The sequence below is a fragment of the Aedes albopictus genome, chromosome 2 (assembly GCF_035046485.1).
Source record: "Aedes albopictus strain Foshan chromosome 2, AalbF5, whole genome shotgun sequence".
Lineage (NCBI taxonomy): Eukaryota > Metazoa > Arthropoda > Insecta > Diptera > Culicidae > Aedes > Aedes albopictus.
This window is the reverse complement of record NC_085137.1, coordinates 511,660,009-511,673,464: the sequence shown is the minus strand read 5'-3', so window position 1 is coordinate 511,673,464 and position 13,456 is coordinate 511,660,009. Positions and strand designations below refer to the sequence as shown.

At 40.3% G+C, this 13,456-nt stretch overlaps 1 protein-coding gene and 1 long non-coding RNA gene across 2 annotated transcripts in view; one reads left to right on the top strand and one right to left on the bottom strand.

Annotated features, from left to right (window-relative positions):
- The window catches only part of LOC134288741 (uncharacterized), a 531,602-nt gene that overhangs the window by 226,637 nt on the left and 291,509 nt on the right, over nt 1-13,456 (bottom strand). The gene's annotated exons all lie outside the window — the stretch shown is intronic.
- On the top strand, nt 5,733-13,375 carry LOC115268245 (uncharacterized). The gene is made up of 4 exons (XR_003898165.2): nt 5,733-9,934; nt 10,006-10,068; nt 10,140-10,403; nt 10,463-13,375. It is a non-coding gene; the product is annotated as an uncharacterized LOC115268245 (long non-coding RNA).

Sequence of the window (13,456 nt, the reverse complement as noted above, 5' to 3'; positions counted from 1 at the left end):
GGGGATTTTGGAGGCATTCCAAAGAGCTTCAGAGAATTTTCGGCGGATTCCAGAAACGTTACGAAGGCGTTACATGCCGTTTTCTGGGGTTTTGGAGGGTCTGAGGTGCGTTACATGGGGTTTCCGGGGGTATTAGGGGGATTTTGGAGGCATTCCAAAGAGCTTCAGAGAATTTTCGGCGCATTTCACAAACGTTACGAAGGCGTTACATGCCATTTTCTGGGTTTTCGGAGGGTCTGAGGTGCGTTACATGGGGTTTCCGGGGGTTTTAGGGGGATTTTGGAGGCATTCCAAAGAGCTTCAGAGAATTTTCGGCGGATTCCAGAAACGTTACGAAGGCGTTACATGCCGTTTTCTGGGGTTTTGGAGGGTCTGAGGTGCGTTACATGGGGTTTCCGGGGGTTTTAGGGGGATTTTGGAGGCATTCCAAAGAGCTTCAGAGAATTTTCGGCGCATTTCACAAACGTTACGAAGGCGTTACATGCCATTTTCTGGGGTTTCGGAGGGTCTGAGGTGCGTTACATGGGGTTTCCGGGGGTTTTAGGGGGATTTTGGAGGCATTCCAAAGAGCTTCAGAGAATTTTCAGCGGATTTCACAAACGATACGGAAGCGTTACATAGCGTTTTCAGGGGTTTCGGAAGGTCTGAGGTGCGTTACATGGGGTTTCTGGGGGTTTAAGGGGGATTTTGGAGGCATTCCAAAGAGCTTCAGAGCATTTTTCGGCGGATTTCAGAAACGTTACGAAGGCGTTACATGCCGTTTTCTGGGGTTTTGGAGGGTCTGAGGTGCGTTACATGGGGTTTCTGGGGGTTTAAGGGGGATTTTGGAGGCATTCCAAAGAGCTTCAGAGCATTTTTCGGCGGATTTCAGAAACGTTACGAAGGCGTTACATGCCGTTTTCTCGGGTTCCGGAGGGTCTGAGGTGCGTTACATGGGGTTTCCGGGGGTATTAGGGGGATTTTGGAGGCATACCAAAGAGCTTCAGAGAATTTTCGGCGGATTTCACAAACGTTACGGAAGCGTTACATAGCGTTTTCAGGGGTTTCGGAAGGTCTGAGGTGCTTTACATGGGGTTTCTGGGGTTTTAAGGGGGATTTTGGAGGCATTCCAAAGAGCTTCAAAGCATTTTCGGCGGATTTCACTTTCATGAATAACATTACTTTATATCCTTCTATAGTCTAGTTTACGAAACGACAGCAGTGTTGATATTGATATTAACACTCACGGGCTTGAGCGCAACCTCCTGTCAAATTTTCATTCATGAAATAAGCATCAGCTGATCCGAAACGTCTCGTAAAATGGCTCATTGGCTTCTACTTTCTATCATTCTAGGCATCTATTTCGAATTGCAATGCGGTAGTAAATAGCTGCATATAAGCTAATTGTCGTTTTACTGACCACTTTATCATGTCTTCCAAATTGTCTACTGTCAATTATACCTTTTGTTCTATTCGACCTTTTGTCCATTCGACCTTTTGTCCATTCGACCTTATGTCCATTCGACCTTCTGTCCGATTCGACCTTTTGTCCATTCGACCTTTTGTCCATTCGACCTTTTGTCCATTCGACCTTTTGTCCATTCGACCTTTTGTCCATTCGACCTTTTGTCCATTCGACCTTTTGTCCATTCGACCTTTTGTCCTTCGACCTTTTGTCCTTCGACCTTATGTCTTTCGACCTTTTGTCATAGATTCTCAACCGATACCGAACATGTGTTAATATGCGATAATTAGCGGGCGAAGCGATCTTGCAAATCTCTCACAGGTGCTCAACAAGCACAGCTTTCGGTGCTTAGCTCAGCTTCCCACTTGCTCCCAAAGCGATAGGGGAGGAAGGGGTAACCCCGTCACCTTAAGCATTGGGATTATCCAAAATTAATGTAAGAGGTAATTTGATATTTTAACTACGCAGAATGTTTGATTCATTAGTATTTTATAAGAATTGTACATTAAAATTTTCAAAATATGTTTATTCTACCGAATAATGTACATTACACAAACATATTAAATATTGATGTTGTTAATGCAGTGCGGGTAAGACCGTCACCCCTATGGGGTAAGTCCGTCATACCTTTTTTACCCTTCTTACACCCACAAGAAGGGTATAAATATCGCTCGAAAAACCGACTTTCGATCCGAGGCCCGGAGGGCCGAGTCTTATATACCGATGAACTAAGCTTGACGAACTGAGCAAATGTCTGTATGTGTGTGTGTGTGTGTGTGTGTGTGTGTGTGTGTGTGTATGTGTGCATGTGTGTGTGTGTGTATGTGCGTTACAAAAAAAAGTCACGCACGTTTCTCAGCCGTCTGTCAACCGATTTGAGTTCTCTTAGAAGCAAATGAAAGCTACTACATCCTAGTAGAACGCTATTGAATTTTTTTTCGATTGGACGTTTGGTTACCGAGATATCTCTCGAAGAGTACTTATGAGTCATATTTCTAAACTTTTTAAGATTTTTGACCAAGTGTATCATAATAAATATTTCGGCCGTTTGTCAATCGATTTAAGTTCTCTTAGCACCAAATGAAAGCTACAGCATCCTAGTTGATCACCCAGAAATTTTATTTCGATTGAACATTTGGTTACAGAGATATCTTTCGAAGAGTACTTAGGATTTATACAACTAAACTTTTTGAGATGTTTGACCAATTGTATAATAATAAATATCTTAGCCGTCTGTCAACCGATTTCGGTTATCCTGGCACCAAATGAAAGCTTAAACATTCTAGTAGAACCCTATACAATTTCATTAGGATTGGACATTTGATTACCGAGATATCTTTCAAAGAGTACTTGGGAGTAATACAGGTTAACTTTTTGAGAGATTTTGGACCAAGGGTACCATAATAAATATCTCAGCCATCTGTCAACCAATTTGGGTTCTCTAAGCACCAAATGAAAGCTACAATATCCTTGTATAAGGCCCTGAAATTTTATTTCGATTTGACATTTGATTACTGAGATATCTTAGGAAGAGTATTTCAATAAATTCTTTTTTATTATTATATTCACTTGTTATCTTGCATTAGTTTTTCACCAGTCTATGGGAAATTATTTTTCAATAAATTATGCTGATCTCATACAAAGTGTTTTCTAGCAGGTTATTGTTTTCATCAAAATTATAATTAACAAATCACAAATACACATGAATTTTATGAAAACTAACAATGTGTTAAAATGAAAGCTTTGAATTTATATATTGTGGGAAAAAAGCAAGAACCTGACAGCCAAAATAACTAGTAAATGCCAAAACTGATTAACTTAGTAGATATATCATTTTTGTCCTTTTTACACCATAACCATGAATACCAAGTACTTCGGAGCTAATTTATTCGACTGATTAAGAGATATTAGACAAAGTGCATCTCGCTGATTTTCTTATCCATTTGTTAATCGATTCAAGATTATTTGGCAGTTAACAAAAGATACAATATTCCAGAATATGAAAGCTATTTTTTTAACATTCCATATAAGATTCTAGGAGGAGTCTGGCATTTCTGGTAAGTCCATGGTCTGATGCTATTTTGGGAACCAATGCACTAGATGTCAAATCCACAATATTTTTTAGAACTTTTGGTCAATCACACAAAATAAATTTGCTTAATACGCATAATACAACAATATTTTTAATAAGTGTAAGAAGGGTTCTGTTCACCATAGGTGGATTAAATCGGGTTTTTCAAGATACTTTTGAAGATTTTAATTTGAAAATGTTTCCAACATATTTTTGATGAGTTGCGATGGTTTACCAATTATTCTAATCGTTTTTTATATGATCGTTTATTTTAAAGTATATGTGACATGCTGCCAAATAAGGAAAATTCTACTTAAGCGATCATTCCGTTGGTCTCCATGTACATCAGTATAACTGGGAAGAACATCCTATTATTTAACATTTCGCACCGTTGTAAAAAGTACATACTACTAAAAAAAAACCTCGCTCGTTCTCTTCTTCTTTTTCTTCTTGGTATTAAGTCCCAACTGGAAAAAAGCCTGTTGTTAAGCTTGTTCTATGAGCACTTCCACAGTTATTAACTGAGAGCTGCCTCTGCCAATGACCATTTTGCATGTGTATATCGTTTGGCAGGCACGAAGATATTCTCTAGTATATGCCCAAGAAAGTCAAGAAAATTTCCTTTACGTAAAGATCCTGGACAGACTGGAAATTGAACCCATCATACCTCGATATAACGTAACTTTTAGCTTGATATAACGTTCGGCTCCGTAAAGTGTTAAACGTGATTGCGCCTCGATTAACTGAGTTAGATAAAAATAATAATGATTCTAAATAATAATGAATACCCGAAGAAATACCATAAAGAGTTCCTGAAAGAATCCTCGCCGATGAGTGACGGGCTTACCCGAAAAGCCAACTTTTCTTAAATTGCACCGTAATTTCTGGAAAATTGTTGAAACTGACCTTTCGATGAATCTTGGCATTAAAGAATAGCACAGATGAGAATACATGATTGACTAAAATTAATTTCTATACTTGTTTTGTAATTCAGAGGCTAAATTCTACCGACAAAAAATTACATCCACCGTTGGTGCAACAACGTGCGCGTTTGTTTTGTTTATTTTCTTCGCGTTTGACAGGTCAATGTTGGTATTATGTGTCTCAAAAAAGTAAAAATGGTAAAAACAAATAAGGTGTGTGGTCAAAAATCTACTAAATAACTATTTTCTGGTAGAATTATTGGGGTGACGGGCTTACCCACCCTGACGGTGTTACCCGCTTTTCCCCTACATTATACCTGTGGAGAACACAGAAGAGATGGTGTCATCTGCCTTCTGTTTTCGTCTATACCTGGTGGTGGTGACTGGTGACTCTCTAGTTTGCGTGGGAGATTGGTCTTTTTGATATTGGGAGATTTCCTAATTCCTATCTCGTGCGTTGCTAAGCTAGTTCACTCTCTTTGGCGACTGAAAATTCATGCATAGGCAAGACACGCGCCCCAGCTCTCAAAGCGGAATGATTCATTGCTAATAAGTTATTAGTTTTGTTGTCAGATCGTTGATAATTTATTGTATCTTCGTAAAACCGCCAAGTTTGGGGGCAGAGCTTTTGTAGTAGGAGACATTGATTTCGGGGATTAAAAATCAATTAACTTGATCTGTGCATATAAGAATTTCCATTTCTGGGTCCAGATGCATAAGTGTTTAAGTGGACATATGAAAGTAGGTATACTTAATAACTTCTTAGAACAATTCAAAGATTTATTGCGCATTTCCCACCCCACTGGACCCCTTCCGCAGTTAGTATAAGTGCGGGATCGTGAATAAAACTGCGATTTTGCATCGAATCGTGTCGGTGTCTTCTGCGCACTTATGCATTACAAAGTGCTGAATAAGTGCGCAAAAGACACCGAAACGATTCGATGCAAAATCGCAGTTTCACGATCCCGCACTTATACTAAGTGCGAAAGGGGTCCAGTTGGGTGGGAACTGCGCAATACTTCACATTCATTATATAAATAGTACAATAAATCGGGGAAAATTAAATCAGTTTTCATAATACCATGCATTTTGCAAGATGGCATATAGGCGAAAAATTTAATAGGGGTATTCACTAAACAGATTTAATAACTGCGTAAGCCGTGATTATCTGATTATTGAAATGTTTTATCAAATTGCGAATGATATGATCAAAGATTGCCTTGGTGATTGCGACGTTTAATCAGAATAGATCAGAATAATCTTCAATAAGCATTTTAAGCTGTTTAGTGAATACCCCTATTTTTCTGGAAGAAATGGGTTTCATAAAAGGAGAATTTATAATGATCTAATGCCTTGAATTTCCAAGAGCAGAGAGAAAATAACGACTTGCGTTGGGAAGAAGACAGAATCAGTTAAAGAATTCCTTAGCAAACTATATAGGGTGACTCAGGGTATAATCGGCAGGTTTGTTCTCTTCGTCATGGGGGGTTTTTGTAGGGCGAATTGCCTGAAATTCGGGCAATTAACTCAGCTTTGTTGGGAAGGATTTGAGGCCAATTCTGAGACCAACAGGTTTCAAAAAAAAACCCATGACAAAGAGAACAAAACTGCCGAGAATACGTCAGTTCCCCTACAACAAGAGAACACAATAATAAAATAAATAAGTAAATATTATTCGTGTATATTTTCAGAAAATGTTCCATAAATAGCAATAAATATTGTCCATGTTGAAGGACACTATGCGATTGCAATGTAGCACGCAACATTTCATGCAGCATTATTTTACGAAACATTGCAGGCTCGATTGTATGAAACAAATACACTTTCACCCTAAAATACTTCCACTCAGTGCCTGAGTTGTTCATGCTCCAGCAAAGTTTGCCAAACAAGATTTATTTTGTTTGTTCTTGTGATATATATCATATGAGACAAATCATTAAGACAACACAAGACTTCAAGTAAGACAGACTAAATCTAACTCGCAATCATTAAAACTAAAAAAAAAAAATATTTCAACGTGTTTGAATTTTTCTTAGAACTTGCTCATGCTCTGAGTAGCAATTTTTTATTGTATGCGCGTTACCCAAAAAACTGCACGGAAAAATGAAAAATGCTCAAAATTAAGATTTCTTAAGGTGATATGGGAAGCCATGTTATTTTTGCTATAGACGGGTGCACCGATGAACATTGAGTTCACTGAGCCTGATATTTTTTGACAGCACAGCGGGGTCAACTCTCAACAAATTCTACTCAGAGATGCATCACCAAAATGCGCTGATAATATTTTTCTTTGATTTCTTACATGAATTTACATTTAAAGTGATGCATTTGCAGCTATAGCACCGAGGAACCTTTTTTGCCTTTCTCGTACACTAAGTGTACTGGAAAGGCTATATGTTCACTCCAAAAATGACTTTTTGATAGAAGGCCCGGAGGGTCAAATCACATATACCAATCGACTCAGCTCGACGAATTGAGGTGATGTCTGTGTGTGTGTATGTGTGTGTGTATGTGTGTGCGTGTGTGTGTGTGTCTGTATGTGTGTGTACAAAAAAACTCACATCACTTTTTGACAGTAAACCTCATCCGATTTCAATGACCGACGGTTCATTCGACGCGGAATCTGGTCCCATTGTTTCCTATTGAAAATGGTTCGGATCGGTTCAGCCGTTCCGGAGATATGGCCATTTAGGTGTTCCGGAACGGTACCCCAGGAAGGGACCAGATATGAAAATGCATCAAACCTATGCATGCGACACATCAAACCACGTCATTTTCGATAACCTGATGAGCGGTAAGCAGAAAAATAGTCTAAGACCATATCTGAACCGGTAGTGTTCCGGAACCGGTTCCGGGTGTCCCGCCGGAAGTGGCAAATATCAAAGTGAACCAAACCCATGCATGCGACACATCAAACCACGGCATTTTTGATAACCTGATGAGCGGAAGGCAGGAAAATAGTCTCAGACCATATCTGAACCGGTAGTGTTCCCGAACCGGTTCTGGGCGTCCCGGTGGAAGTGGCCAAATATACAATTGTACCAAACCCATGCAAGCGACACATCAAACCACGGCATTTTAGATGACCTGATGGACAATGAGCAGGAAAATCATCTCAGACCATATCTGAACCGGTAGTGTTCCGGAACCGGTTCTAGGCGTTCCACTGGAAGTGGTCAAAAATACAATTGAACCAAACCCATGCATGCGACACATCAAACCACGGCATTTTCGATGACCTGATGGACAATGAGCAGGAAAACTATCTCAGACCATATCTGAACCGGTAGTGTTCCGGAACCGGTTCTAGTCGTCCCGCTGGAAGTGGCCAAATATACAATTGAACCAAACCCATGCATGCGGCACATCAAACCACGGCATTTTCGATGACCTGATGGATAATGAGCAGGAAAATCATCTCAGACCATATCTGAACCAGTAGTGTTCCGGAACCCGTTACGGGATTCCTGCCGAAGTGGTTAAACCTTAAAGAGAAACAAACCCGTACATGCGTCACATCAAATAGCGGCTTTTTAGATTACCTAATGAACGGCCAGCAAGTGTTTCGGAATCGGTTTTGAGTGGCCGGAAGAGGCCAAATGTAAAAGTAAACCAATTCCAGGCATGTGACACATCGAATCGCGGCTTTTGCGATAACCTGATGAACAGTTAGCTAGAACATAGCCTTACGTCACACTAAAGACAACTGGTAGTGTTCCGGAATTGGTTCCGAGAGTCCCGTCGAAATTGTCAAACCCTGCATGTGACACCTTCAATTTGCAGCGTTTTTGGTTAACCGATGAGCAGTTAACAAGACAATAATGTTAGACCATATTTGGCTCAGCCGGTAGTTACCCGGAATCAGATCCGGGTAGTAATATGTAAAATTTAACCAAACCCATGGATGCGGTACATCAAATCACGACCAGTCTTGTAAACATTCGACACTTTTTACTACCTTCATTTCGTTGCCGCAGTCGGGTGTCAGTCGGCTTTGTTACATTCGTGAGCTATCGTTACCTCTTACCTACACACAACACGAGCAGTAGAACGAAGATCAATAAACATAAGAAAGGGTCAAATCAATGTCATCTGACACGATGACATGTGTCTAATTCTAGCTTTACGCATAGATTTTCAGCCAATTCCGATTATGAATGTTAATATTAGTTTATTATTGCATGTTGCATTGAATACGACACACAGATGGGCAACATAGCTCTTATTATGGAAGAAGACAGGAATAACAAAAGCCGAACCGTCTCCCGAAGCCGCTATCGTGGTGAAGTGCATTCGTTTGACATTTTCGTTTCGAACAGTAGTTTGATTGCTTGTGTTGCGAATGTCGGAGACAAAGGAGGCCGAATATCGACGAAAAGGTTCAAATGACTGTGATCTCTAACAAGACTGATCACGACTTATCGACAACCTGATGGAAAAATAGGGTCGGACCACATTAGATTCCCGGTAGTGTTGCGGGTTCAGCTGTGGCTTCGAAAGTGGTTAGAAGTAAAAGTGAAGCAAACAAATTCATGCGATATATCAAATCGCGGTGATTAGGTAAAGGTGAAAAAAAGCAATAAATATTCTCAGATTGGGACAACCGGTAGTGTCATGGTCCATGACTCATGGAATCAGATCCGGCTATCCCATCGGAAATTACCAAATATAAAAATGAACCAAACCCATACATACGACACATCAGATCGCAGATTTTTTGATAATCTAATGAACGGTTTGCAAGAAAATAGCCTTAGATCACATTAGAGACTAGCTGTTGTGTAGCAGAACCAACGTTCATGTGAAAAATTAAGTCGTGGCTTTGTTTAATGGCCTGATAAACAAACATTAGGTATGAAAGACAGTGACAAATAGTTCTAAGTTCTCATATATGAGAACAAAATATAGACAAAACTAAAGCGATCTCATCAAATCGTACCATTTCAGATTCCTAAGGTGTAAATTTATAGCAGGATGGGTCAACGTTGAATGGAAAAATAAGAATTTGATCGCTGTTTTAAGGAATTTTGAGCTCTAAAATAATGTAAAATAAGTGTATTTGGTATGGAAAATATGTTCGGAGTCCACCAGAGTATCCAAGATAGCGGTCCAAAGTCCAAGATAATGGCCCAGTCAGAGGGGACGACACTAGTTTTTAAGCCGACTTTTTCAATAATATCCGCAACAATGTCATCCCAACATTATTAATTTGTTTTTACCCAACTAATCCCTGCACATCCCTATTTATCCGCTTTTATCCTCATCCAACCACAAAAAAGCCAAAAAAGTCGCTCTCTCTGGTTGTCAAAATCTTTTTGCGACTTTTTCGTTTTTTGTTTGTTTATGTATTTTTTCTTCCAATTTTTCTTCGAAGAGTTCAGTTCTACAAAATCGAACTTGCGAAACCAGCGGTGATTGTGGTAGGTGCTTGGGCGTTTGTGAGTTAATCCGAAACAGTTACGGTGAACTGTTTGGAGCTGGCTGGAGGAAACAAGGGTAAGTTTTGCGAAATTCTATGTATGTCTCTTTTTTTTCTGGTGCTAACACAGTTGGACATTGCTTTGCAGGATTAGGGAACCTTCTCCAAAGTGTACAACCATTATGTTCCTGGACAACTGCGAGCAATTCCAGTGAGGAGAATCATGTCCTGTTTCGGGAACCCTATTTGTGCCTCGCGATTAATGCTCCTGTTTCACCGTAGGAAGATCCGCTGCAAAAGTTCCTTTTCCCGGAGATGTTCCGCGGCCCGGAGTGGGACGCGTCACAAATCGAGAATGCCTGCGTCAAAGCCAGCAAACGTCACTGCAGTTCCAGTCGCAATGGCCAGAGCTGGGAGAGCCGCTGCCGTTGCCGGATGCTGCTCGGTCAGGCGTGGTCCTGCATTTTCAAAATTCAAAGGGCGCCGAAGTTCCAAAAGAAGGTGAAGGCCAGCAAGGACCCCATCATTGTGGAGCTTTTTTGCGACGTAAGTAATGAGAGCATTGGTATCATTTCTGACAATAATTCGCTTTTTTCTTGCACTAGGTGGTGCGGATTATGCCGGATGGCGAGCAAAAATTAAAGATTAAGCTGGTCCTCCTTGGCCGATCTGGCGCTGGACTACGATGTGATTTTAGTTCGTGTTGATGGTGATCCGTAATAGGAAAGATGAGCAGCGTCTGGCGGAACTACAGAATGTGAAGCAATGCCCGCTTCTTATCATTGAAAGTGCTCCTTGGCAGGAAGTGAGGCTCGTCGCAGGTCAATAAGAACTGTCGCTTTCTTGAAGCCGGTCGAATGGGTTCGAACTAGTATATGTACATTTTTCTTGTGTTTTCAAATGAAAAGATATTTAATAAATTAATATAAACAAATCAAGAACTTTAGTTGTGCTTTTGTATTCTATTCATGAGTTATTTTTGTATATGGAGACACAAAACAAATAGGTTTCTAATTGCGAGTAATTACTTTTCCAATTATACAGGTGTTTTGTACCATGACATGACGTTGTTCCTGGCCTCCAAAAGTGAACTGGATATAATTCCTGCATCACCATGCATTCTGGGGGACTTGGTGAACCTGAATAGAACAAGAATCTCATGGATATCTACGGCCTCTGTTTTAAAATTTCTGCATCACCATGCAATCTGGGTGAACCTAAATAGAACACCAATCCTATGGACATCTAAGGCAAGGCCTCCAGAATTGAACTGGTTTGAAAGTATAATTCCTGCATCACCATGCAATTTGGGTGGACCTGATGAACCTAAATAGAACATAAATCCTTATGGTCATCCAGGCCATCTAAGGCCTCCAGAAGTGAACTGGTTTGAAAGTAGGTAGGCATCACCATGCAATTTGGGTGGACTTGGTGAACCTAAATAGAACATGAATCCTTATGGACATCCAAGGGCTCTAGAAGTGAACTGGGTTAAAGTATAATTCCTACATCACCATGCAATTTGGGTGGACTTGGTGAACCTAAATAGAACATGAATCCTTATGGACATCTAAGGGCTCTAGAAGTGAACTGGTTTGAACGTATAATTCTTGCATCACCATGCAATTTGGGTGGACTTGGTGAACCTATATAGAACATGAATCCTTATGGACTTCTAAAGGCAATAGAAGTGAACTGGTTTGAACGTATAATTCTTGCATCACCATGCAATTTGGGTGGACTTGGTGAACCTATATAGAACATGAATCCTATGGCCATCTAAGGCCTCCAGAATTGAACTTATAATTCCTGCATCACCATGCAATTTGGGTGGACCTGATGAACCTAAATAGAACATAAATCCTTATGGCCATCCAGGCCATCTAAGGCCTCCAGAAGTGAACTGGTTTGAAAGTAGGTAGGCATCACCATGCAATTTGGGTGGACTTAGTGAACCTAAATAGAACATGAATCCTTATGGCCATCTAAGGCCTCCAGAAGTGAACTGGGTTAAAGTATAATTCCTGCATCACCATGCAATTTGGGTGGACTTGGTGAACCTAAATAGAACATGAATCCTTATGGACATCTAAGGGCTATAGAAGTGAACTGGTTTGAACGTATAATTCTTGCATCACCATGCAATTTGGGTGGACTTGGTGAACCTATATAGAACATGAATCCTTATGGACATCTAAGGCCTCCAGAAGTGAACTGGGTTAAAGTATAATTCCTACATCACCATGCAATTTGAGTGGACTTGGTGAACCTAAATAGAACATGAATCCTTATGGACATCTAAGGCCTCCAGAAGTGAACTGGGTTAAAGTATAATTCCTACATCACCATGCAATTTGGGTGGACTTGGTGAACCTAAATAGAACATGAATCCTTATGGACATCTAAGGCCTCCAGAAGTGAACTGGGTTAAAGTATAATTCCTACATCACCATGCAATTTGGGTGGACTTGGTGAACCTAAATAGAACATGAATCCTTATGGACATCTAAGGGCTCTAGAAGTGAACTGGTTTGAACGTATAATTCTTGCATCACCATGCAATTTGGGTGGACTTGGTGAACCTATATAGAACATGAATCCTTATGGACATCTAAGGCCTCCAGAAGTGAACTGGGTTAAAGTATAATTCCTACATCACCATGCAATTTGGGTGGACTTGGTGAACCTAAATAGAACATGAATCCTTATGGCCATCTAAGGCCTCCAGAAGTGAACTGGGTTAAAGTATAATTCCTGCATCACCATGCAATTTGGGTGGACTTGGTGAACCTAAATAGAACATGAATCCTTATGGACTTCTAAAGGCTATAGAAGTGAACTGGTTTGAACGTATAATTCTTGCATCACCATGCAATTTGGGTGGACTTGGTGAACCTAAATAGAACATGAATCCTTATGGACTTCTAAAGGCTATAGAAGTGAACTGGTTTGAACGTATAATTCTTGCATCACCATGCAATTTGGGTGGACTTGGTGAACCTATATAGAACATGAATCCTATGGCCATCTAAGGCCTCCAGAATTGAACTTATAATTCCTGCATCACCATGCAATTTGGGTGGACTTAGTGAACCTAAATAGAACATGAATCCTTATGGCCATCTAAGGCCTCCAGAAGTGAACTGGGTTAAAGTATAATTCCTGCATCACCATGCAATTTGGGTGGACTTGGTGAACCTAAATAGAACATGAATCCTTATGGACATCTAAGGCCTCCAGAAGTGAACTGGGTTAAAGTATAATTCCTGCATCACCATGCAATTTGGGTGGACTTGGTGAACCTATATAGAACATGAATCCTATGGCCATCTTAGGCCTCCAGAAGTGAACTGGGTTGAAAGTATGCATCACCATGCAATTTGGGTAGACTTGGTGAACCTAAATAGAACACGAATGCTTATGGACATCTAAAGCCTCCACAAGTGAACCAGTTCCAAAAGTATAATTCGCTTGGGTTTATTCGGATGTTTTGCAGTTTCCTGCGAAACCACTCGCTGAACACCCGCCCCCACCCCCCTCCATACACCAATTGTTTTTATTGAATACTTAAACATAATGCACATACATGTTACGATTCA